The sequence below is a fragment of the Struthio camelus genome, chromosome 3 (assembly GCF_040807025.1).
Source record: "Struthio camelus isolate bStrCam1 chromosome 3, bStrCam1.hap1, whole genome shotgun sequence".
Taxonomy (NCBI): domain Eukaryota; kingdom Metazoa; phylum Chordata; class Aves; order Struthioniformes; family Struthionidae; genus Struthio; species Struthio camelus.
The window spans coordinates 113,245,876-113,271,660 of NC_090944.1; the positions used below are offsets into that span (position 1 = coordinate 113,245,876).

The 25,785-nt window shown below is 42.6% G+C and overlaps 1 protein-coding gene and 1 long non-coding RNA gene across 13 annotated transcripts in view; one reads left to right on the plus strand and one right to left on the minus strand.

Moving 5' to 3' along the window:
* Positions 1-588: 588 nt before the first annotated feature.
* Positions 589-25,672, minus strand: LOC104140277 (uncharacterized). 11 transcript variants are annotated; one of them, XR_011140406.1, is made up of 4 exons: positions 24,579-25,087; positions 23,162-23,329; positions 13,892-15,756; positions 589-3,837 (listed from the first exon to the last, which is right to left on the minus strand). It is a non-coding gene; the product is annotated as an uncharacterized lncRNA (long non-coding RNA). The 11 variants fall into 11 exon arrangements; XR_011140408.1 differs by lacking the exon at positions 589-3,837 and adding an exon at positions 4,084-7,738; XR_011140405.1 differs by lacking the exons at positions 589-3,837; positions 23,162-23,329 and adding exons at positions 19,103-19,141; positions 25,555-25,629 and having other exon boundaries at positions 7,745-15,756; positions 24,579-24,645.
* The window catches only part of HHAT (hedgehog acyltransferase), a 198,279-nt gene continuing 197,645 nt past the window's right edge, over positions 25,152-25,785 (plus strand). The window contains exon 1 of one of the 2 annotated variants that reach the window (XM_068939741.1): positions 25,152-25,286. The gene's annotated coding sequence lies outside the window, so the exon portion shown is untranslated. The remainder of the gene's footprint in view (positions 25,287-25,785) is intronic. The other variant, XM_068939740.1, reaches the window with a different exon arrangement.

A 25,785-nucleotide genomic window follows, 5' to 3' on the forward strand; every position in this document is an offset into this window, starting at 1 on the left:
GCAGATCTCCACAGGCCAATTTATCTTCTATGCTGTCATGACCGTCCTCCCTCATGCGCGCATGCGTGCGCAGGCTCCCACGGGCACACCGCAGCAGAGCCACGGGCTTCATCCCTCCCCGAGGGCTCCCCTGCGCTCGGCTGGCCCCAGGGCCAGGCGCCTGCCAGCCGAATTTACCTGTCAGTCTGGCTGGCTTCCCCGAGTGGTGCATGGACTTGGTAGGTACGGCCAGGACAGTCACCTTAAGCAAAAGAATTGCTTACATTTCCCAAAATGAACATAAAACAGAGCATAAGAGAAAAAGCAGCAAAAAGGAAAAAGAAGTTCTACGTGCCTGCCATTTTCTGTGGTACCAGACAGGGCCTGGCTGTTTCACGCAGCTCAGTTGCAGGCTGTGTTTCTCATCTGTTTCCCATAGTATTTCCCTGTCAACTACCCGATCCCTAAAATGAAAGTCACTTTTGTCCTTTTGTTTCAATTTCAGAGGCCTTTGTTATATCCTGAGTGTGGAAATGTGGATTTTTGGCTTGTAACTGGAGACCCAAAACAAAAACAGTTTCCAGAAATAAAATTGCCACAACTAAAGGATGTCTGAAATTTTTTAATTATGATTTTTATACATGGATTGTTATGTGACTATATTTTAAAACAATTTTCTTAAGAGATCCTTTCAGTAAACTTTTAATTTTAATACAGATGACAGATCCAAAACAATCAGTGGGCTAAAATTTACTCAGATACTTTGTCACAACTGGCTAAAGGAAAAATTAAGTTTCTGCAAACTACTGTTTTTCCTGGAGACTTCTGTCTGGTGCTGGCAGCTAAATAAGTAATAGGCAAAGCAAGTGCTTCAGAGAAGCTTGTTTGGGGGTTCCCTGCACAAGCCGTGTGGAATGCAAAGGACTTGGGAAGTCTGTACTAATCCAGCTCAGAATACGCGTGATAAAACTGCGGGCTGTTCAACGCAGCAAAAATTTCCGTAAGTGCAAGAATATCTTCTTCTAGTTCAGAATATCTTCTGGAGAAATTGCACAGAAATTAAGAGAAGGGAGAGAGCCATGGAAAAGGTAGAGTTCCTCTTCTGGCTCTTAGGTGCAGCAGGAGGATGCTGAAGGCTCCCGCGAGATGCCGAGCAGCGCACGGCCGGCCCCAGGGCTGGGACTTTCTTAAGTCGCTCTTCAAGTGCTGTATGCCAGCTTTGGGATGAAAGGCCCTCAAAGAAACTGCAGGTCAGAGCAGCGCGGGGCGGTGGGCAGACACGTGTATCTGGGAATGGGACGCCACTGCTGGTGGCGTTTCTACTGCGGCAGGTGGCTCTGCACCCACGGGCTCTTGCCTCGTGCTCGGTGGTGGCAGCTGCTCGCTGTTTCGCCTGGGGCGCCCTGCTCCCCGGCAGGGAGCATTGCTAGCAGCGGAGGGAGAAGGAGGGAAGCTGGCATCGTTTGGGGCACTGTTTTGTCTTGAACTGCCGCCTGTGGCTATCGCACACGTTAAACAGGGGGGCTGGAAGGAGCTGTGTTGAGCGGCACCCGGCGGGAGGCAGCCGGGTGCGGGGAGCCGGTGAGAGGGGCTTGCCTGGCACCACTGCCGAGCGAGGCCGCAGGCAGGAGGGAGTCTCTCGTACGAACGAGAGGCTGGGATGAGGGTGTGGTGCAAGAGAGTCGATCCGCAGCGGAGGGCTAGCTGGCAAACCTTCACCCCCCTCTAACATCTGGTCTTTTTTCTCTATGGACCCCGAGCACTGAAGGGCCTTTTGTCGAGAAAGAGCCATTTCCATTTTTCTGGAAACCAGGGGGCTTTATAATATTTGCAGGGAGAGAGACCTCTAAGAACATGTATGGTGGTATTAGTTTGTTCATTTGTTTTTCCCGGGGGAGGGTTACAATTTCTGTTGTTACATGCTCCACTTAGGGTTTGATATGTGGTATTTGCAGAGCTTCACTCCAGCCAAGTTTTCTTCAAATATCAGATGGGTGATATTTTAACTTAATGGACATGTTTGAAATCTTAGAAGTAATTTTTCCCCCCAGTATCTTGAACTGACATTGCCATGCACATGTGTATACTGCTTTTCCTGTTTCTTCATGCATATCCTGATGATATGCTATGATAGCACATTCTGGTAAAAGACTGGAATAATAAAAACACTTTTTTTTTTCCTTGGGAGGAGCCACAGTCCATTAGGAAAGAAGTTGAGAGTTATTCTTTACTACAGCTGGTCCTTTCAGGCATTTATCTAACAATATCATCAGTTCTTGGATTACTTTCCCTTCAGCTAAGCTACATGCTTGCCTTTCTAAATTTAAAGCTTGCTCAGTGAACACAGTCGCTAGTAAGAATCCATCAGTCCGCAAGTTTGTTAAAGGTGCAATGCTATCGTCAGCTCAGTTTCGGGATCTTTCACCTACTGCAGCAGTGCACAAACAAACAAACCAAAAAAAAGCAGAGCAGCAGGGGAAGAGTGGCTGTTACAGAGGATAATACCACTGAACAGCTTCCTGATTCTCAAACAAGTGGGAATTCCTTCTGATAACATGGGATTACAGTGGATTTGCAACCAGGACATTGGGTTTTGCTAAGCCGGTGTATCAAAGCTTTTTTTCCTCATTGTCTGAGGTTGAGTGATGTTTGCCTGCTCCGTTGCAGATGAGAGGCTGGAAGCCGGTGCAGGACATTGCCTGCCAAATCCTGTAAAGTGACAGCGACTCCGAGGCGTGAGGCTAAGTGAAGGGGAGCATACATGTGCTCTGGCGATCTTTACGTAGCGGGAGCAGAGGGGGGCTCTGTGGGGAGAGCAGGGTACAAGGCGCTGGCAGACACAGTACGTGTGTGCAGGGACTGCTCCGAGCATGCTGCTGGGCTTAGGGATGCTCCTAGACCTTGAGACCTAGAGTTATGCACAGACTGCATTTGTGTAGCACAGCACCTCCGGGGTCCTGATCCACAATTATCCAGATGGTCCATGTGGCTAGGGAGCACTGAATCTTCCACCTACGCACCTAGGATTTATGGGGAGGTCTTACACTGTCACCTCTATGCAAGAAGCTCTGTGTGCCCTTCTATCCTCTGATGTCCAGGACAGAACAGTCCTTTAAACCCCATTGCTTAACTCTGCAAAGTTAAACAAAATGAAGCTAAAATACAACATAATATCATCACTAAGTTTTGCCTTTAATTTCTGAGCTGCATGCTGCGGCAGGCTGTGGCTTCTCTTTTGTCTGAAGACTTAGGCTAAATAGTCAGGGTGTGTCGAGCGGAGCAAGGACCTATCTGTGGGTCAGCACCCCTGATGTTACATTCGCTTTGTCTCTGAAGAGACAAGTAACTAAGCTCCACAGAGGCAAAAAAAGACTTGAAATGGTGAATGAAAGGCAATTGCACATTTGTAAAGCCCATTGCCTGAAAGACTGTCCGTTTTCCTCCCCTTTGAATGCAAGAATGGCTGGAGCAAGTCAGAGCAGAGGTCTGCCTGATGCAGTAGCTTGTGCATGATGTGGGCTAATAGCAGAGTCCTGACCCAGAATCCTAGGTACTAGACAAGCATACAGCCTCGTTGCTTTCAGCATACCCTTCTAGCTTCTGGAAATCTGCAGCTAGTGGTCTTCTTGAGCCAGAGACTGTATCCACTTCATCATGCTGAATAGCCTTTGATGGACTTTCGCATGGCTCAAAGCCATGTTCAAAGTCAGTGCATAGAGCTGTTTATGCTCCTGAGGCCAAGATATGAAAAGGCTGTAGAAGGACAAACGACCAGTCCACCAAGAGCTGCTACTTATCAACTCGCCGTTGGGGAGATGAGTTTCACTTCTTTGGTGTTAATCTTGACTCCTAGAAATGCTAGAGGAGAATTGGACCTTTTTAGCATACTGTATTTTTAACAGGCAATGCCTATGCACACAGCAAAAAATTCAGATTTAGCATATGCTGTTTCTCCATCAGAAGCTATTAGCCTCCACTTCTTAAACATTCTTTTTTTCAGAAACTAAATTAAACTCAAAAGCTCCTGAAGACTCCATAGGAAGCCTGTAATATGAAATGAGGATGAGATGCACTTTGCACCACTTCCTAACTGATAGCTTTCTAGTACTCCCAGCAAAGGATTTAACGAAAGTAAAAATGTGAAACAACACTTTGCAGGAGTTTCTAGGCTACCAGGAATGCACGTACAAGAATTCTTACTGGAAGCATCTCTCCTTAGTCAATTTACCCTTTCTAAAGGGAGCATCTCTAACCACTTTTGGTGGCATAGTCAGATAATTCTATTAAGTGAAATACAAGAAGTCATCACATTTTACATTCCTTAAGGATGCAAACTTTCCTTTTGGCCCCATGTTGTACATAATTCTACACGCACCCAGAAGAATAAAGCAAACCAGATAATTGCTACATTCACCCAAAAGCCCTCCACACTCTGATAAGGATCTTTCCAGGCCATATACTCCTGCTTCAGGTTATTCTTAGGGCACTGCTTGTTCAAGGTTATTATCACAGTACAAGGGCTCACTGTGCTTGTACCCTTGCCAAAGTCCCAGAGATCTCCTTTTAAATCAGATTGCGTGATTGCTCTAAAGATCCTCAGACTACACATCAGCATAAGCATTGTTTAGGTTTGAAATATAGTTTGATCCTTTACAGAAAGTCAGAAATTTCAGAAGAAATGTAATGCTATTCTAATGACATAGGCTCACTATTTTTGTAAGTCACCATAAAAAATTGGCAGTGTCTTCACTTCGGTGAAAAGCTAAGCTTCTCAGAAAAGCTCTCAGAAAAGCTAAGCTTCTTAATAAATCTCCGTAGCAGTTGATGGAAACCCACCAACTGCAACGGTGTTTATTGACCTTTCCAAGGTGTTAGATTTAATCAGACTTTCGTTAGTACAACTATACATGACTTAGTCAAGTTACCTTTTTTCCACTTGCGCGCTGATAAGGTTCTAAGCTTTTTTCAGCATTGACCAGTTCTTCACTTTAAGGCACGTGTTTGCACTTCAAGCTGCAACGTATTGCGGAAATACCTGTGCTAGCTCAGATACTGGGATCAGTTTAATTGCAGTGGCTTGGAGATCAGCAGAGGGTAAGCTACCCCATGCCTTGGCAGGCCGATCTGCAGTGTGACTGTGGCCAGCATTTGAGCAAGCTCGTTTAAAGCCAGCTTAGATATCTCTGGACTACGCTACAGTTGTAGTGTAGACACATGCATCAGAGGTTTAGTAATGCTCAATCTTTTGCTTAGATGCTCACTCTGTAAGCCTCCTGAAGGAGCATCTTCCACCAAAGAAAATATTAGTGGGATCTTCATTATACACTTTTCTCCTTTCTTCCAAGCTTCCGTCGGTGTCATACCAAAAGCGGCTGAAGTCAGGTTTGTCGCCCAGGAGGCTATCTGCTTTTTCCAGCTATATTATTAGAGCAAGACAGGTACAGGAAAACTATGACCACAGCATTTAGGATATCTTTGTCCACCTGGTTTTAGTCATAGGCACATGTATCATTCAACTGAAGGAGGAGTATGCAGTGGCACTCAGTTGCGTCAGCAACTTGTTCAGTTATGAACATCTATCTATCAAATTGCTTATGCTCTCTTTTCAAAACACTTTTTTTCCTGGGGAGTACTGTTCAAAATTGGGATAATACTTTTCCATATTTAAAAATTCTGGCTATAGCCATACGCCCGTGTACTCAAATACATACAGTTAGTATTTCCACAAAGGTTTATTTGATTCTAGTGTAGTTATACAAACATAGAGTGTAGTAAAAGCTACCCAAATTCCTAAAGTAATCAAAATAAAATGTTTTTGTAAATTATTTCTACTGTCAACACAGAACTGTGGTGCTTTGACTCAAATTTTCACGCTACATAAACTTTTTATGTGTGCATGTATATGTAAAAAAATATACTCCTTAACATATATAGCGATCAAAATGGTAATGCAGAAGTCCATTTGACGTCTCTTTCCCTGGAAGGCCACATTCTGAAAAGTGCTGAGAGGCAAATTTGAAAATCCTCAGAAATTTCTGACACCACAATGTGTCACAAGTCAGCCATGTGAATGTCCCTGCGTAGATCCCTGGCAGTCATTCAGTCCCCCTAGATGCATTTCACACAGTACCAAACGCTTCCTTAGATTTTCTTAACTTCTTTCTCGTAAGCTTTCACTAGTGAAACAATTTAATCTGCTGCTATTTGGAATATCATTTTTCAGATGGGATGTTAGGAAAAACTTCCTCACCGGGAGGATCTTGCATCGCTGGAATAGGTTACCCACAGAGGTGACGAAATCTGCATCCTTGAAAGTTTTCAAGACTTGGCTAGACAAAGCCATGGCTCTCCTGAAATGGGGCTTTGAGCAGGAGGCCAGAGTGGCTGACCTCCGGACGCCTCTTCCAACTCACATTTCCATGAATCTGTGATCCAAGTTAGCACCTAGTTGTGCCAGTCACAAGTCAAATTTCAGATTTAGACTTTGTGCAAATGATAGGTAATCATTTTCACATTGAAATGGATTTTCATGCAGAGGTGGCAAACATTCTTCTCCTTAGTGCTTTAAAGATTTTTTGTAACAACTGGGACTTACTTTTTCCTTCTAAGTTGGCACTAAGAATTATTTATCAGTCCAGTCCCGCAAGTTAATCCTTTTCCCCTATCAGGACAGCACTCCCTATGGGACACTTTGACTAAAACTTTAAGGGAGGTAAAGCTTTTTCAACAGTTGTCACTCACCTTGGTCCCAGACAGAAGTATTTGTTTGGGTCATCTCTTGAAGAATGATGACTTCTTACAGGGACCCACGCATTTCCTTATTGTACTTTAATATTTCAGATTTTCTTTAATGTAAATAATCCCATTGTTTTGTAAGATCACCTTAGAGCCTAGGAAAGCATAATGTGTGCTTTTTGCTGCCACTCTTCGTTCCAGGATATAATCCCTTCCCTTCCACCTGGTATCTTCTTTTTTCTTATGTAACATACTTTGCTTCTGTGTCAATGTTTGTATGCCATCTATTTTAGCATTTCATATATTTTAAGAACATGCCTCAGCAGTGTGATAAATTAGTGTAACCTTCTGCAATACACAGAGCACACAACTTTACCCAGGATTTCCTGGTGAAATCCCTCTGGCATGTAGTTGACTTACAGTGTATACTGTAAGGAAGCAGTTCAGTCTTGCTGTAGATCCTTCAGGTGGTGGTGCACCTGCCAGTTGTTTGGAAGGCCGACCTAAGAGTTAAGAACCCTCACAGCTGCTCATTTCTTACTTGAATTTTTTTTTAGTTTCAGCTTTCAGGCTTTGGATCATGCATTTGTCTCTCCAATATCTGATATAATCTTCCTGTACATGGCTTACAATCAGAACTATGACACCACTTAGCAGATTTTACTCCCTGAATCTCTTATTGTAACAATCTTCAGTTTTTTTACCATATGATTTTAAAGTGAGTACAAGGCTCGCATTTGTATTGATGCAGGTCTGCAGAAGCATAGTTAAATGGCGTTGTTTCTATCAGCTGCTCTGCTATGAAGTAGTACAACAAAACTATTGAACAGCTGCAATTTCAGCAGGGACTTCAGGGTACAGTCTTCAGAACAAATAACCAGCTTAGTTCATTTTCTACTACCCATATTAAGCAAGGTTAATTGCAGTCATTAGCCATTGACATTCCCTTTTAGACTGAAAATTCTTCACAGCAGTGAGTATGACTCTTGTTTATTTATGCAATCACTTGCTACACTTCCAGGTGCTACAAGATAAATAACAACAAGTATGGCTTGCAGAGCAAGATCTTCAGAACAATTCAGAAAACTATTATTGATTATTGTAAAGTGGTAAAGGTATGCAATAATAGTAAGAGTAGAGAAAACACTTCAGATGGATAAATAGATTTTTCATTCTCCATTTGCTCAGCCAGTTCAAAGAGGGGGATTTTGGAGGGGTAATACCTCTTAATGCCTGAACAAAAAATGATGCAACCATAATTAAAACAATGTAAACATAATTCCTCATGTAATTCTGATGAGATTTCCAAATAGTGATTTTCTAAGGTGAGGACTACCATGGGGTTGGGTAGCACATCTGAGAGCCTGTCAGCTGCACTGTAGAGTCACCCCCAGATTTCTAATGCTACCCTTGGGTCTGCTGCGTGTGCCTCATGCCTTTTTTTCACCTAACACCCAGGCTAAGGGGCAGGTCAAAACATAGGCTACAACACCAGAACCTTTTAAAAGTCCACAAGCCACAGCAAGCGCTTAGGCTGTAAGGAATTATCCATGCCATGATACCCAATGTAATCCTGAGTGGGTAGTGACAGATCCACACGCAGAGGTGATACCTAGGAAAGAATCATTTGGTGGTGGTGGGGAAGTACCCACTAGTTTTCAGGAGGTCGCAGGACTGTGTCCCTATCTGGTGACGAAATAATGGAAGTTTGATGTAAAGCTTCTGATTAGTTTTTCATTGGTTAAGTGTGCTGTCATTCGATACCCTGACGGGGAGGTTTTTGGAAAGGGGGGGGGGGGGGGCTGAGCCCTGTGAAACCTCAAAGTAGTTTCTTTCCATTGTGGGCAGCTCAGTTAAGCTCTTATTAAACTCAGCTTTTTCTAATTTTGTAATTCACCTCCAGACATTTGCTTTTGCTCCAAACACAATATTAGCTGTAGATGTTTGTCTGTGTTTGTGGTGTGGGTTGCTTCTTTGCTTGCTGTTGTCTGAATTACCCTTTTCTACTACCAGGTAGTAATTAAATAGTTGATCCTTCTTTGGCTATAAAATACTCTGCTAATTATTAGACTAATGCTCTTGAATACAGGTCTTCACTGAGGTTTGCTGGTATAAAAATATATGCATTTAGATGCACTGGAAGGAGCAGATGTTCTTATTATAACTTTTGTTTGCATACAAAGATACATAAGCTCTATAAATTTTCTGGTGTTGAAGAAAAACTTAACACTGCAGTGAATTTGCTACAAGTTATTTCTCAATCCACCAGAATGTGCTTCCCTTTTTCTGGAAGGAAAAGCCTTTTTCAAGCCAGTTGCTCAAAATGTATGAAGTGATGAAATGCAGATAGCAAATGGAGTGTTTGTTTGAGTTCATGCTTATTACAGCGGTGTTCTGGAAAGTGTTGCTCTTAGGCCTTTAATAAACTCCCTCTAGAGATCAATTACCATGATTTGTCTAGTTACTATGGATAAGAGGTTTTGGGGGGTTGTTGTTGTTGGAACGTTTTGTTAAGCTGAAAGAGGTTTGAATGCTTTTATTCAGGCAGAATTAAAAGGCAACAGGAAGCAGAACACAGTATCTCCAAGGAAAAATAATAATTGAAACAGCCTTAGCACAAGCACTCTGCGGTGTTACCAGGGCTGTAGGACAGTGCCGTCTGTGTGTTTTAGGCTTGTTCACAGGTAGCGCAGAATGTAGGTCAGCGGGAGGAGACGTGTAGGAAGGAGGATAAGCACCGATAAGTTAATACTCTTGACAAAGTTTTCTCACTATAAGGTTTCAGTGTAATCAAAACCAGCCTAGCATTTGAGGAAAAGCACCATGAAATGGAGTAATGGAATTAGCTTTTATGTTTTTCCAGGAACCTAAACCACACTTCCTGTCACAACTGTATATTATTAATACAAGGCATCTGTTAAATCGGAGCTGCCCTAAAATGTGCACAAACATCATACGTCTGGTTTAAATCACTTATTTTTTGACATTTGCGGTGGCAACAAGATGTTGCCTTATCCCATCAGAAAAAAAGAATGTGATTTGGAATACAGCAAGCTTTCAACATGGTCTCTCAGACAGATAATATAATTCTGTTAGTTTAGCAGCCAGGACTGTTACTGCTGCATTTTTATGTCTTGCTTCCTTTTCATTTTGTATTCTGTGGCTGCAACAATTAGCTGCTCATTTCCCACTGTGACTGGAAACTATCTTGAAACTTGCTCCCTTTCCCAACTTCTCCCCTTAGAACTGTGAGCAGAAAGTTACTTTCTGGTTTGGGGGTTTTTCTGGAAACAAAAGTCATCTTTGCCCAGGTCATGACCAGCCTCTTTGGGCAAAGAACCCAAACAGATGGGATAACAAAATGGGATCATCTCAGAAGGACAGTGTCAGGAGAATAATTTCCACATTAATACCCAGTCTGAAAAAAATCTGCTATTGCGTTTCATTATAGATTACTTCAACATATAACAAGGATGACAGAGGCTTCTTTGGGAGCCAGATAAGTCTGGAAGTCTGGCATTGATTCCAGGACTGTGAATCAGGAAAACGAGACTCAGAAATTCCTTTGTAGTTTCCCCAGTCTTTTCCCAAATGCCTGCGTGGAAGGGCTCTGGACAGTATAACAGGTATCTGTCTCTGTATCTGTGTGCTTGCTTTTGTCATGTTAGCCTCATCAATATGATGAACGGGGGGAGTGTGTCTGAAATTCCACTTGATTACGCTAGATGACTTACCAGAGGCCTCTAAGAGCAGCATAAACTCTTGCCAAATACAGTTCTGAGCTGAGATAACATGAGGACCCCAACATGGAGATTAGTTCCCTTGCATAGCTGGCCAGCTGGTTTTCCAGCCCCTGAACGATTCAATTCCTTCTTATGCGGATACTGATACTGCCTTCTTTCTCTCATGCCTATTATGCCGGTTATGCTTGACCACTTTAATTAGCTGTGGTCTTCACTCCAGCTCTTCTCCCTAATGGTTCCACCCGTTTTCTCAGCCTGCGCCCTGAGAAAATCCCCTCTGCACTTTAAAGGATTTGCTCTTAATGAAAAACTAAAGACATACCGAAACTAACAGTATGAGGAACCTATTTTATGCTTTTTCATTAGTATAACCATGTCTTTCCTCATCCCTGGCCTGTTGTGATCCCTTGGCTGTGTTATGTCTTAATTTAGCAGTTCTGAGATTACAGGATAAAACTCTTAGCTAGTTCATGTCTTTAGTGCTATGTACAATAAATATATTGGCTGATGATCTGAATTCATGCATTCTAAACACGCTTTCATGCACTACTCATTTGACACTTCACGTATGGAACAGTAACCTGTCTTTCTAGTCATAGAGCTGGCCTGTGCTCTGAATAGCATTGCTATAAAACAATGACGAAATCCAGAACAGGTCTGCACAACTAAAAAGTGAAATGATGATTTTTCTAACCTACTTCTTGGAAGCATATCTGGGGATATGAAAGCCGAGCTGCCTGTTTTAAGGTTTGCACATCAACAAGTACAAAGATTTTGCAATTAGAGTTCTTTAATAATTTCCTTGGTTGGTGAACCAAAACCAAACCCTATTCACACAATTCAGATTGTGAAAAGAGAAAATATTGTTCGGAGTTTACTCTCCAATGGGACTAATTATTCTTTATATTTCACCCATCACATTATAATCCTCTTCAGAGGGAAAAAAAAAAAAAAAAGAATGAATGTTCTCATTAAATTCTGAAATATGCACTTTTTTTCTGACAAGTTGCTTTTCCTTTGAAGAAGCTAATATCTGATGATGGAAATTGTAAAGAATAAATAAAAAGGCTTTGTAGAGAAAGACTTACTTAAAATGACATTGTCAAAGATCTTTTCATAATAATTAAAAAAAAAACCAACCCTGTGTTTGTGATGAAAACACCATTGAAACTGCAATCTGCTTACTCACCTGGTGCTATTTTCACGTTCTTACTTAACAAAATGCAGAGTATGTTCATTATTGTAAGGCTGCCTATGAGAGCTCGGCTGGGAGCACTGACTCTTCAAAGGCAGAAGTCTCAGCTGAGCAAATCAGTCTTATTCAGCAAACCACTCAAGCGTGCGCTTCAGTTCCATTAATTTGAATGATTGTTTTGACCTGGAGCCTAAAGGGTCCCTAGTAGTTACATAAGGCTTTGCTCTCATCCTTTGCAGTAGGACCAGACATTTTGGGGATAGTCTGTGTATTGGGGTAAAACTGGATGGGAATGTTCTGCTTGATAGCTATGTGTACATAGTTCCCATCTCCCCATGAGAGCAGTATGTGCTGATATCCAAGGGAGAACTGCCTGCTTGGTGAGAAGGAGTTACCTCTTAGACAGGACACAGACCAGTTTAACACTTTAAAAATTAAATTGTTCCGGTATTACAACAGCTCAATATGTGAACACCTTTAGCCAGGTAGACATGATCAAACAAGGCTTAGGTGGACCATAATAATTTGATCCTTCCTGGAAGCCCATCACGTAAGTGTGCCTGATTAAACACACCTCTTTGCTGTTCAGGTGAAGCATAGTTAAGGAATACCTGTCCAAATAAAGAAAAGCAGCTCCAGACTGAGCAGATCTATTAAGAAAAATGTATGATTTGCACCTGAGTGATATTCCTACCTGAAAAAACTACCTTCTCCTACCTTGGAAAAATTTCTATTAGGGGAGAAGTAACTCGTCTGGAGAACAGTAGTCTGAAGTAGGGAATGGCTATGTACTTTTCCAGGCCTGCTTGGCTGCCAAAAGGTTACTAAAAGGCAGAAAACGTGCCTGAGAATATCACGTCCAACTTCAAGGGTGCTTGTAGGTTTATACCAACTATGTTGGGACGACTGTAAGACTAAATGGTGCTTGCATCCAGTTTGACCAAAACCCCCTGCACAGCATGTCAATGATTTAAACATGCTGCTTTGCTCTGCTGCCAGTGATATTTGGCAGTCCACTGGGCTGCAGTACTTTTCAGTAGCAGATTCTTCCTCTGGACGCAAAGTCTGTCTCTACGTGTACTAGGTCTAGATCCATGGACTATCGCTGTGTCTGTCTCTGTTTATAAATTGATAGTACTATTTTGTTCATTAACGCTGGAATCGTTGCTTTTCCTCTTGATTAAAACCCTTTTTAAGGCTGATCTATACTCAATCTCATTTTTCAAATCCAGCTACAATCCAGTATAAGTAAGGCGTTAGAGACTATGCCACTCTGGGTTTCTCTGATTCAGACTCTTGAATAGCTACGCAGGCAACACACGCTGTCAGCCAACTCCTAAAACAACGGTAAGAAAAGAACTGCATTGCCCTGGGAAAGTGGCATTATCCTGTCCTACTTCTTAAAACTACACTACACCTATTCTATGTGCTGTTAACAAAAAACATGCTGCAGGCCATACTAATGAAACGTCTATCCCACAGCTAAGTCCACATGATTTTTTTTTTTTTTTTAACACACAAGTTCAGACATGGTTTTCAAGCACGATGAATAGAGAACAATGTCCTATTTGTGTGGGTGTGTGTACTGTGAAGCAGGCGAGGTTTAAGTGACTGCAGATTTTTGAATAGGAATCAAAAAAGGTCGTTTGAAAATGCCCAACTCTTGCTCCTGCACAGTTTATGACCAAATATCTGGGATTCACAAAGGACGCTAGAAAAAGGTATTAGTAGTAAACAAGAACTTGTTGGTTTCTTCCACAGAAACAGCAATACCAAGAATAAAATTGGTAACAGAGTAGAAAATGGTTTTTTTTTTTTTTTACTGCGTGCACTTAAGATACTTTTAGCAATTACGCTTTTCTTTGTTTTTTTTCTCCACTCAGAGCTTCAAAAAAATTGACTAGTCTTCTAATGAAAAAGAAAAGAAGCCGATGTTATACAGTAGTGGAAAACAAACCAATTTGTTGAAAATTACTGTTGAAAAGTATTCTTCGCTAATAGGTCACATTTATTCTCTGAAACACTGTGCAAATTTTTAAATTCTTCTGAGGCTGTGGTGAATGTTTTTCCTCTTTACAATAATGTTTTGAGGAATCACAGCTAGCAAGCCTCTCAGAAAGGGAACATAAGTACCCTCCTGAAGCAGTTTTTACCATAATATCACACTTCTCTACCTATTTTCTCTCCTCTTCAGAAAATATCCCCCAAAATTACTTGCTTTCAAACTATAATGACTTACCAATTTCTTCATTTATGCCCTTCAAGAAGGTATATATCTAACTTCCAATTGTTTCATCTGCCTCTTTTCTGTTGAGTCTCCTAGTTTTAGAAAATGGACATAAATGAGAATAGCTCTTGACGTGAAGAATACTGATGACTTATTTTAACATATTTATTCCCTATAAGCATTCATTAGTTAAAAAGGAATACTTTTCTCAAAGTACTCTCCAGTACATTTTTAAAAATACAATTATCCAAATAGACTACTCCAAGAAGAGACATCGCCCAGCAATTAATAACCCAGTAGCTGAAGGCTTGTTGGCTTTCTCACCAGAACCATTCTTCACAGCTTCTCTCAGTTCAGGAAAGCAAATGTGCCTTGTAGCAGGCCCTGAAGGATAATGAGTTGGACGATTACTGGCAATAGTTAGTATTTAGATGAGAAGCAGGAAGTATTGTTCTGAGCACAAGACAGAAAATCTGAAACTCCCAGGCCCAGCTCTATGATCCTCCTGGAGGCTTTGGGTAAATCACTTCATTTCTTCACCTCAGTTTCTTTATCTGTAAAGTAGGGATAGCATTGCTTTATTTTGCCACGTGATTTGACAGGCTGTTGTAAAATTAATGTTTGGAAAATGCTTTGAAGATTAAAAAAAAAAGTACATTTTAATTGTGGAATTTAATACAAACAACTCCTAAGGATAGCGTTCTGTACTGTATTATAAAGTAATCAGGATAGATTAAATGCTGAAGTCACACCACAGGACCTACAATTGAGTTTTTAGAGCAATCCACAATAGCATTTCCTTAGAACAAGCTATAGAAAGTGCAAACCAAAAATGCTCCCCACTGTTTCCTTGTGGTAAGAATGTTGCAACAGAAATGGTAAAGAGATATTCTGCTAATAGCATTTCACTCAAAACGTCCACAGAGTGTTTCAGCTGAAAACAAACTGACAACTCAGTGGATAGTAATCCTGGGCACAAGCTGCCTTTGAGTGTAGCTCATTGGCAGTCCTGTAGCTCAAGTGTCAATTTTTTTGTGTTGCAAAGTAGCCGTAGATCAGGTAGCAGCACGTCTGGGGCAGAACAAAGCAGGCCATCTGAGCACCAGAAAGTGGCATTAGAAGGCAGGGTTTTCTTGGAGACCATACTTTAAAACAAAAAGTAATTCTCAAGGTAAGTGGAATAGTAGGGCTTTATTTTTTAGCCTTGCCTGTGTGTGGGCTGCCACTTTTGAATCATGAGGCTAGTTGAGTTAGGTCTGTTGTCTCATACTTCCACTAGAAACTACTTTCTGAAGAAAGGGTGACAGCTGTGAACAGCTTGGTGGATGATGGGCTACTTCCAAAGAAGGACTGGCATCTAAAACAGGATTTGGGTACCCCACAGGCACCTAACTGAACACTGCAACTTAAAACCATTTAATGCCAGGGCTGCTGAAATGCTCTGACATTTTCATGACCGACCCCAAACGTCTTTACGCACCTGGAACTCTGCTTTAGCTCACGCGCAGACTTTGCGTGCCCTGGGGAGTGCTGTGAAGGCTTGCAGAGCATCTCGGAGCTCAGCAATGGTCCCGCTGCGCTCCCCAGGGCTGCTCAGAACACCCCTACCACAGCAGCAGGAGCAGACCCAGTCCTCTCACCCCCAAAGCAACTTTCTATTTAAAATACAAATGGTTACGTCCCTCATAACATGCTAGAGTTCAGAGCAAACCTCAGGAAGTAAGAGTGCCAGATTTTGATTCTCTTCATCTTGAGAGTTTCCACCCAGTGTCTGCATTGCAGAAGAGAACTCACAAAAGACAATGTGGGGTGAAAAGACAGCTTCCCACTTTCCCATGGGATGACTGTTGCTCGACAAAAAAATGATCACAGGTTACCTGGGCCAAAGACAGAGAAAAAAGTGCAAGTGTTAGAGACCGGAACAGTCATGAAGAAAAGGACTTTCCTGGGTTTTGGTCTTTCATACAATTGTCTCTGCATTTTGCATTAAACCTCCATTGGAATAACTGCGTAGCCAGCTGTCAGACCAGAGACAGCGACCCTGAGTTGTCTCCTACCAGGCGTGTTGAGTCCCCTTCTAGAGCTTGCATCATTTGATAGGCAGGTCCTTAATCAGCTCATTTTCCATGTCCAGGTGCTGTTTCAAAAGAGGCAAATCTCTTTCTTGTTTTCCAATAAAAAGCTATCAACCCAGACTAAATAAGGTAGGAAGATTATGGCAATTCATGGTAGATGTGAGGTTGGAAGCCTGTTCTAAATCTACAGTATTGAATGAGCACTTTGTGCATTGAAAGTGGTATCTCGTCCTGAGGCAGCAATTCAATGCATTTGCAAATCATGCTGCAGTTTTAAAGTGGCAGTTGGTAGTGACCCACTTCTTTATTGCACGCAATGTTACTCAGTTGAGTTGTGCTAGTCGCTGAACAAAATCCTAGCATTTCATATAGCTGTAAATATTTATGAGTTCAATGCAATTTTTGCTAATATTTTAGCACTGTTATATGAAGAGATTATCCACAAAGGGTGAGATGTTGCTGGCATTTTGCACAGGCACCAAGAGAGCTTTTGAATTTTTTTCTATTGAAAGGCATCATCTCAAGAACAATCTACAAAAATGCTTCAAGTATGACAGAGCACTTCTCATCATTTATAATACATTTATGCCCTGTTACATAAACACAGCAGCAAAACAGAAGATGTCTATCTGCTTCCTGAAGTCATTTTTGTTATGGCTTGGAGGCCCATTTCAGAGTATTATCCTCTTTCTGAGCAGAGGTAAAATACATAAATGGAGACAAATGAGGGGAAAGTCGATGCACAAAGCAGGAAAGCTGCTCAGATAAAACATACAAAAGTATCTGTTTTCCCAAAATATGCTTAGAGCGAGGCTCCTTCTGGCTCATAATAGGAAGTTAGCTTATTTCTTAAGGTCTCACCCGTGTACTTAGTTAGGAAACAAACTTCAAGCTTTTTAGTTACAATACAACGTGAAGGCAGATGCAGACTGAACAAGGTGTATGTATGTAGGAAGGAATGGGACCTTGCAGCCATCAGGTCACAAATACATCTGCTAACTAAGAAGCATGCGTGGCAGTGGTAAGTCATATACTTATGTCGACTTAAATGTTGAGTCACTTTAGTATTTAGTATTACAGCAGAGCTTAGAAGGAACAATTGGTAAATAAGACCGGGCCCCACACACTCACGGAACAAAAAGACAGGCCCTGAAGAAACGGCAGCCTTAAAAAATAAGTTAAATATTGGCATTGCTCATGAAGCTAGGACATAGTGAAATCTGTTCATAAAAGACATCAGAATGTATCCAAGCACTACACTGTTATAATGGTATACAGACTATCTTCTGAATCAGAAATACTTATAAGTAATAATATTCCTTGCAGGAAGCTGACAGAAAAAGACTGAGATTATATTTTTGGCTGATTACTATGAGGGAAAAGTTTCTGATTCCACTGCTGGTTTGTTCCAACAGCCGGCTACAAGACAGGGCTGTTAGCGCCATTTGTGACGTTAGGAACAGTCAGCTCCACTGAGTCTTTTTTGCTTTGCAGCTAAAGACAAGCTTCTTTAAAAAGACAAAAGAAAACTACTCTGTCAAATAAAAAATAGTCATAGCCAACCTGGAAAGATATTTATGCCCACGCTTTTGCAAGGGTATGGCAAGCAGCAGGAAGTAAGAAATAGATTGTTAAAATAGAGATGGCAGTGACAATTGAAACGATCCTTTGCTGGCTGTTCATATAGGCAAGAGATGTCAAGAGATAAAGAGTTCAGAAAAAATGTTTAGCAGGCAGGGAGAGCGAGCTTTCTGTCTGAATATTTTTGGTCAATTATCATACAGTAATCTGAAATGTATTTTTTTGCTACATTTATTCCATTCACTGAATTGATTAAAAAGGCAGTGTTTTCAGAAATATGGCTATGGATTAAATATAGATGTGCACAGATAGGAGTAATTTCTTATGCCACTGAAAAAGATGTGTATTATGCATATAATAGAATCAGATTTGCATCTGATTTACAATTTCAATATAACTAAATTTAAAACACCTTTGGATCACTTAGTTTTGTCAGTTACTTGTCCTGTCTGAGATCAGTCTTGCTGTGGTCCGTAATGATTTAAATTAAAATTGAGTAAAATGGCTATGACCTGGCCTTTTTTCTGAACTTTATTCCACTCTTATTCTAAAATGATAAGAAAAGCAGTGTCTCAAGTAGGGATTTTCTGAAGAATCCCTTCTTCCATTTTTGGACTAGGCCATCTGTTCTGCCCAAGGATGACTGAGATACTGAAATACCCAGATGTTTAAACATCCCAGTAATGGACAGTAATGGACTACCTACTCTTACTTGCCAGCAATCGTGAGATTTCAATGTTATGGGCAAGGCACGTAGGAGTTGATTCACCATCCCATTAAACGCCATAACGTGACACTCAAAACTAGACAACTTTTAGACATTATTGTGGTAAAAAGAAAAACCTCACGGTTAATAGCTGACTATTTAGAAAAGGGAGCAAGCTGTGCAGGGATTGCTAATTAAGATTCAATCATGATCAGGGTAGCATAGTTAAACCTCAGCTCATTTATAGTAACCGTAAACAAGCGGAGCCTACCTCCATGGTGAGAGCAAGGCAGTATGGCTTAGCTTACAGTGCTGCTTTCACTGGAGGGAAGAAATCCCTTAAAAGGCTCTGACCAGGAGCTATGGTTTTTAGGGCTTTATTTAAGCAAAGCATGTAGTGTATTTATGAGGAAGCCTCTGAGATTTTCAGCATGCATCCAGTGGTGAGCTGCTTGGTTACAATATTGTATTAAATTACTGTATTTTTTTCTGTAAGTAATTTTATGAATCCCCAGTCAGAAGCATAATGGTAATTTTCCAGCCTTAGAGCATGAAACATCTTCAGCTTCAGGTTCTAAAAGATGCAAGGGATTCATTAAAATGAAGCCAGGGAAATGATTATATCTGCCTGCACAGAAATCCTGACTTTGTGATTGCTAGAATCTCTTTATAAACAAGGTCTACACATATACAGCTAAACGTGATGGAAAAAAAAAATGCTCTTAGTACTTTACAGAGTGCCAAGCTGGGGGCTGGGAGTCAAAGCAGAGATAAACCTGTAAAGATGTCTCCAAAACTGACTTAGTGTAATATTCACTACTCGATAAGCCAAGCAAAACAAGACAAAAAGGGCAAACTTACATGTTTTCTCCCTGGAATTCACAACTCCATGCTTGGGATCTACGGAGGGAGGGTTCACATTAACCTCAACTGTGTCATATTTAACTTGGCTATTGGAAGACTTACTTGGCTCCCTTTGTAAATACCACACCTTTCATATTACTGACTTTCCCCATTCTTAATATTGCTGTTTTGCTACATGGAGATTTCTTGTCATACTTGTTATTTCTTTTAAACATACATGGCTAATCCTGTATGTTGCCGAACTTCTAATAAGTAGACTTTCAGTGGATACTGACTGTGTCCCATCATTAAGATGTTGCATGCATGGGGCATTACTGCACGATTTACAGAGGGTGAATGAACGAAAACAAGAGGCTTGGTCCAGTACTGTGATATATAGACCTATAAGGTAAAGTTTTAGGGCACAGCTTCGTGGCTCTCCAGGGGGAATTTATATTCAGAAAAGCAATAGGAAGTCAGTGCTTTAGCCCGCACAAGAATTCTACAGCCAAATTCATAAATTTTCATTTTGACTTCTTAACTGTATTCTAAACTAATGATGCGTTGATAAAAAGGTTTTCTCAAAAAATATAAACATGGTTTCACTTTTTCAGCTACAGAGTGCCTCATTCACCCCCGTCACCATCTTTCACTCCCCCACTCTGCCCTTTCACCATGGCCATGAAGAAGCCCTAGGAACTGAGAGTTTCGTAATGTGCTCGCTTCTGAAGAACTTGCACAAAAAGTCAATAATAAGGTCCTTTTAAAGACTTTCTGCTACCTCTGTCCTTCTTGATTCTGGAAGTTGTTTGCGTAAGTCTCTGATGACCATATCTATCGCTTGGTCACACTGGAGAGGGAAGCTGTCTCTCAAACATCATTTGAACTTTATATTTATAAACGAAAACTTCAAACTCCAGGTTTAAGTGAACTAGAAGTCATTGAGGTTCCCACACATCATGAAGCTTTCACCCAACTACACAGCTTGACAGCCAGCTATACATTATACAAACTGCATTTCCCAAGTGGATAACTGGGAAATAATAGCTGGGAAGTACTAATGTAATGTTGAAATGACATACAGAAGAATAACTTTATGAAAGCTTACTCTGGAAGACTCCTCTTTTCAAGAGCAAACAATAGAACTGCGCTCTGCTCCCCGGGCCTCCAGGACCATAATTCTAACAAAGTATACAGTTTGGCTGTGACCAGGAAAGATACTGACATAATTTCTGCTGTCTTTGTTCTAACACTATTCCTAAAGTCCTTATCTACTTGGGAAAGCTTTACCAATATACCAGTCTTCCTAGTATGCAGCTTATCAATTTAGGCCAATTATTCAAAAGGAAAAGGAGTGTGCCAGCAGGAGCACTTCCTTTTCCCCAGCGTAATTTCATTTACGCTAAGGCGTTGACAGTCAGAAATTGTATACCTATGTGACACTGCTTATTCTCAGCAAAAAAAAAAATTAGTATAGATAAGGTTTAAATTGCTCATGAACCCAGCAAATTAAACTTCATCAGTATTAGACATTGAACAAGTGCTATACCAGCTTCAGAAGAGATGCAAGTAAAAAAGAAAAGATTATTTGAACATCTGCTAAAGATGGACTTTCTTTTAAAGTGAGGCTCTAACTTATCTGCAAGAGGGTGGCACCATGCCCTTCCCTGTTCATCAAGGCAGTGATGTAGATTGTATGCCTTTCTGCTGGCTTTCAGTAGCTATGAGGGACACGAGTCTCTTTTGCAGGCCGTTGCCTCTCCACCCTGCTGCCATTCTGAAGACCGGTATGGGTGGTGGCACAAAACTTCAGGCAGAAATGATGCTCTGAATTTGTCTTCCCCATATCTGAGAGCAGCACCTCCATCACAGATCATACTTCTGCCCAACTGGTTAGCTGTATTTTGACTTCAGAGAAACCTGACGCAAGTGTACACAGCACCAAACGACGCCTTTCAGAAAGTGCAGAGTACCCTGAACAGGCTACCAGACAGGCTTTCGCAGGTGCTAGGATGTCAATATACATTTTAAAAACACCTTGCATTTTTGTTGCTCAAACTAGAAGTGCGGTTTTCTGCTACCGTTTCTCTAGGGTTGTTTCTTCCTAGTTCATCAGCTCCCTGTCATTCACCATAGCAATAGCAGGATTCTCTTTTTACCCATGCCGTCTAAAGCTGCGAGGGCTGTGTAGATACCTAGCTTGTGCCAGCTATGTTCTACAGCTTAGTTTACAGCTAGTCTTGTAAAGTCATTCATTGAGATTCTTGTCACATTTTACTATTTAAAAATCCATTGAATACGGGTGAAAAAAACCCTTTCATCTAATTTAGAAGCAAAATCTCCCAGATGGGACTATTGTCAGAGTTTGTCAGTGTTCTTGCTCAATTAGCTTGTCAGTGAACTTTGTGTTGTGAACGAATAGCCTCTTAACGTGGTCACAGAAACGCACGGACTCCTGGATGCCACCATGTAACTAATTAAAAAGATGTAATTTTAGATGTAACCTGCTGTAAGTGATGTAGCTTGTTATACCTCCTTCCATTTTAAATCTGCACTGCCACTTTTACATGCATACTGCTTGTATTATGCAGCCATCTAGAGGGCTTTCTGTCTGTATCGACTTCAGCTGTTGCACCAAAACCACAAGACCATAGGAAAATGTAAGCGCTACTGACCCTTAGTGGCCATAACTCTTCTGTGGTATTGTGGGAATATCTGCTAAATTCAGCAGCGTTGTCTGGTGCTGTTACGCAGGCACTGTTACAATTTTTTAGGGAAAGTACTGCTGATGGCAACAATTTGGAAAGTACTGTCAACAGGGAAAAGGATTAGGGCATCACAGAGGAAAATGTACCTGACTTTAAGCTTTGCAGCAATTCAATAATGCAAATACAGTATCAGGTGTTTAGGGGCTACCACAATTGACACTGTAAGCTGAAGGTGTGAGTCATCATTGGAAAAGACAGAAAGAAAAATTGGAAGCATCAGTCAGAATGGTTATAGACCATCACGCGGCTCTGACAAAGACAAATGCAATTCTTGGAGACACCAGGAGATGTATTCCTGTTTCACATACGGAAAACTTTACACATTGTACAAAGCACTAGTGAGACCTCATCTGGAATATTACAGGCAAGTCTGGCTTTCGAGGATCAGGAAAGATGAATTTGAATATGCAAAGAAAGGCTCTTAAGGTGATCGGGGAACTGAAATCCTATTTTATAATAGGAACTTATGCAAGATCTAGCAAGATGACATCTGAAAGGATATGAAACACTTCCCAGTATACACACATCAAAGATGTCAACAACAAAGAGGGATAAGAGTTACATGGTGCAGGAATAGGTGCAAATATAAATTGGCCAACATGTTTTAGGCCAGAAAGTAAAAACGATTTTAACAATAACAGCAGTGAGGTTCATTAAATAGGTTTGAAGTATAAGGAGGAGGGCAACCCCCCCCCCCCATTTTGAAAATGCAGGTTGAGATGGCTTCTATGATATGATTGCCAGCATTGGCACTTCCTGTCCCACGTTCCTATTTTGAGGGTGGTTTTGGGGCTTGTTAATCTCTAAAGTTATCATGTGATTACTGCAAAACCAGGTATCACTCATGTCACTCTATTCTGGTATCTTTCACTCCAGCAGAAAATAATTGTAAATGGCTGTTGTGAATGTCTTATTGTAAAATGGTATGACTTTGGTTTTAATACGATCCTTCATTTTTACTTCACAGTTAATTTACATGGCCTTTTCTGGAACAACTTTCGAGAGGTATATGTATTGAAGAAGATTACTCTGTTATTAATTTTCTTTACAGCACTATACTATTTTTCACCACTCTCTCTCTGGTTTATCCCAAAAGGTCCATCCAACTCCTAAAAAGTACCACAGTTGGCACCATCTTCCTGCAACTCATTTAAACATGTAATGTACTTCTATCATCCTTTCATCAGTCATCATCATTATGATGCCTACATCTCTAGTCACACATTACCCAAATGGTTTAAATACAAGAGAAGTGACTGTGAACAAACACAGGCAAGAGAGTGCAAGAAAGCAATGGGGCAATGCTCACCTGCATGATGGTGGTGGTTTCAGTGTACCACCAGTCTAGCGACTGCGAAGGTTTTTGGTGTCAGCAAGTACCTAAAGGCAGCTTTGGAGAACTGTGACACGGCTTTGCATGTTTATGGACACCTCTCCCAGGCGTGAGGAGAATGAAGAAGGAAGGATGAGGTGTTGCCTGCAAGTGTAAGAAGTGGGCAATGGAGACTGATTCCACTGGGATAGCTGACTTCCCGACACCGAATGAGAGAGGACACATAGGACACAGGTACTTTATGCCACTAAAGACATGCCAGCTGGGAGAGGGAACAAAAGCAGGCAAAGGTCATGGGCCACAAAAATGGTCTTTGCAGCAGTGAATCAGGCAATGTTCTCAATAGATTAAGTGGAGCTACACTGCATTTTTCATACCCAAAGAAAACGAAGTTTCATCAACTGAGTTACGAGGCGACAAGAGGTTCAGCTTTATGAACGAACACAGAAACAGTATTGAGCATTTCATTCAAAGATGAATAGAAAGATCCAGATTTAGTCAACAGACCCACAGTCTTCAGTCTCTGTCTCAAGTCAGAGACGATACGACAGGAAGGGTAACGGTACTGTCCATAGTGACTCAGAAAGAAGGAAACATGAAAGGCTCAATGGAATGGAGTTGAAGGGTCTAGTGTGGCCACACTGGGCTTGTGCCGCGTATCTACAAGAATGTCGGCCAGGTGAGAACTGCAGATCAAGCAGGAGAGAAGAGCAAGACAGACCGAGGCACCATCTCCATAAAGAAGTAGTTCAGTTTGTGTTGGCAGATGAGACTTTTTGAGCAAAAAGATATGAAAGTAGAAAAGAGGGTAATTTCCATTCAGTGTGAATGAGTACAGTTTCCTGGAGGACAAGTCATGGAAGTCAGATGAATACAGGATCTTTAGAAAAAAAAGCACATTTGAAAGTCAGCACATTTAATATTGAAAGTCAAAGGTTGAAGAGGGAACACTACTTACAAGCTCAGTTAGGAAGAGTTTGTTAAAGATTTTAGCAAGAGCGTATCACTTGGTTACAGGGACAGAGGACACGATAGAGGGGTTTATGACAAAATAAGAGAACAGGAATGTTCAATGAGCTTGGAAATAAAGAGAAATACGGCAGTTACTGGAAAAGTGAGTGAGGCCAGGGATATTTTATTCAGTATGACTATTCTTTCCTTACCACAATAAATTCAATTGACTTTGTTCTTATCAAAAAAGGTCTGCAAACTTTTATTCAATATACTGTGGATCTTGTCTGCTAATCTGCCTCGCACAACATCCTTTCAATATTGTCTGTCTTTCCCGTAAGTCAAGATGACGCCAAATAGTTGAAACTTGCATTAAAAATTGAAGGTCAGATTAAAAATTACACAACTTTAAAAGAAAAATGACATCCTTTTTAATCCTTACCCTGCTAATCCAGGGTACCCTTGGCGTTTTGGCTTTTTCACATGACAGCCAGCGTCACAAAGCTTTACTGTAAAGGAAGACTGAGAGTCTTACGTCGATTCATAACACCGAGAGCGTGAGAACGGCACGAGACACCACGAAGCGTATTGCAGAGCCACCTTCTTTCCCTAGGACCTCTCCCTCGTTTTCGGCACCACGCTGCGGCGGCCTGACCGTCCCCGTGTCATCCGCAGCTTGGTCTCTCCTTCCTCACTCCATTTTCTTCCCCCTCCATAATCTCCTACGACAAAACCGCTTCAACCTAGGCCCAGGCGGCGATGGAAGGCCTAAGCGGCCTTGCTCACCTCCCACAAGCGCAATTTACACTTTTAACTATCAAACCGCGGGCAGCCACCCCGCCTCGGCCTGCAGCTCTGCCCCTCGGCCTCGCCCGCCTCCCGCGGACCTTGCCCGGGCCGCAGGACGTGCCTGCCCCGAGGCCCGGGCCGCCGCCGGAGCCAGGGGGCCGCGGCGGACGAGGCGGAAGCGCGGCGCGGCCGTTGCTCCGCGGCCGCGGGAGGGGGCTGCGGCGCCACCCGGCGGCCGGGAGCGGCGCCGCGCCGCGCCCCTCCCCCCTGCCGCCCGGTAACGGCCCCTGGGCGCTCTGGAGGGCCGCGGCGGCCGGGCCGGGCTGGAGGTGAGCGGCGGCGGCGGGCAGCCCCTCACGAGGTAAGGGCGAGCGGGCGGCCCGGCCTCGCCTCGCCTCGGCCGGCGCCGCGCGTCCGGCTCGGCCTCCGCGGGCAGGACCGTGCTGGTGGCGGGGAAGCGGGCGCGTCTGCGGAGGGGCCGCGGCCGGATCGCCGCGGCCGGATCGCCGCGGCAGACCTTGTCTCCCTTTTCCGTCTCAACCTTTAAAGCGCCCTGCGATATCAGGCCACGCGTTCGGTCCCAGCGTCCCCGCGTGGTTTTAAAGCCCCCCTCCTCCCGCCCTACTCACCACAGCCCCCTAGCGCGGCGGAGGGCAGCTGCGCGGACAAGTGCGCGGGCGGCGCCGCTGCCGCTGCCGCTGCCGCTGCCGCTGCCGCTGCCGCTGCCGGGCCGGGCCGGGCCGGGCCGGGCCGGGCCGCCCTGCCCTGCCCTGCCCTGCCCTGCCCTGCCCTGCCCTGCCCTGCCCTGCCCTGCCCTGCCGCCGCCTCCCTCCCTCCCTCCCTCCCCGCCCCGCCGCGAC